At 29.7% G+C, this 802-nt stretch overlaps 1 non-coding gene across 1 annotated transcript; it reads right to left on the bottom strand.

Annotated features, from left to right (window-relative positions):
• Window positions 1–342: 342 nt before the first annotated feature.
• On the bottom strand, window positions 343–415 carry trnak-uuu (transfer RNA lysine (anticodon UUU)). Its single transcript has one exon. It is a non-coding gene; the product is annotated as a tRNA-Lys (tRNA).
• Window positions 416–802: the final 387 nt, after the last annotated feature.

The following is an 802-nucleotide window of genomic DNA, read 5'->3' as shown; positions in this document are numbered from 1 at the left end:
ATGGAACTTAAATAAACAAGGAGCGATTTTTAAAACTTTGATGGAGAAGAATGTTTCAAAAGCACTAAACTAATTAAGTGTGGACATACTATCTAGTAGCTAGTACTTGAGACAAACAACTTTAAAAGCTATGTTGTTTTACTGATCGTAATTTTATAAAGAAACTTTAATATAAAGTAATTTAATATAATAATAAATCCTCAAAAATATTTATTCAATAGCGTTTTTTAGGCTTCTAAGTTAGCTTATTTTGTCATAAAAGTCAAACTTTTTTTTACTTATAGGCGTTTTGAAAAACGACTGCAAAATAATTGACTATAACGTTTTCTTCATAAAATTAAGCGCCCGATGAGGGACTCGAACCCGCGACCCTCAGATTAAAAGTCTGATGCTCTACCGACTGAGCTAACCGGGCTATATAAATTAATAATTAATAAATCTTACTAATCTTTGCTTGAACACAGTGGCGGCGTTAGGTGTCGGCAACTTTCGTCGGCCTCGCACTTGAAGGGACATCGCAAAAATATACTAAAAAAATTAAATATTGTATCTTAATTATAATTGATGATATTTTTATATATCTTATTTTGCTTCGCTCGACGAAAATATGTTTATTTGCCGGTTTTATCATCGGTATTATATTACTTCAACAATCTTTTTTATTCTAACTGTTTCTGATAACATATAAAAGCATTTTTAAATATTGTTTATTATTGTTTACCACCTCTGAGGCGTAACCTATCGTTAACTTTATTATCAACAAGGAATGTTTATATTCGATTCTAGATCTATAAAAAATTCG

The sequence above is a fragment of the Hydra vulgaris genome, chromosome 01 (assembly GCF_038396675.1).
Source record: "Hydra vulgaris chromosome 01, alternate assembly HydraT2T_AEP".
Taxonomy (NCBI): Eukaryota; Metazoa; Cnidaria; class Hydrozoa; order Anthoathecata; family Hydridae; genus Hydra; species Hydra vulgaris.
The sequence above is the reverse complement of the archived record's forward strand: the minus strand, read 5'-3'. Positions and strand labels throughout refer to the sequence as shown.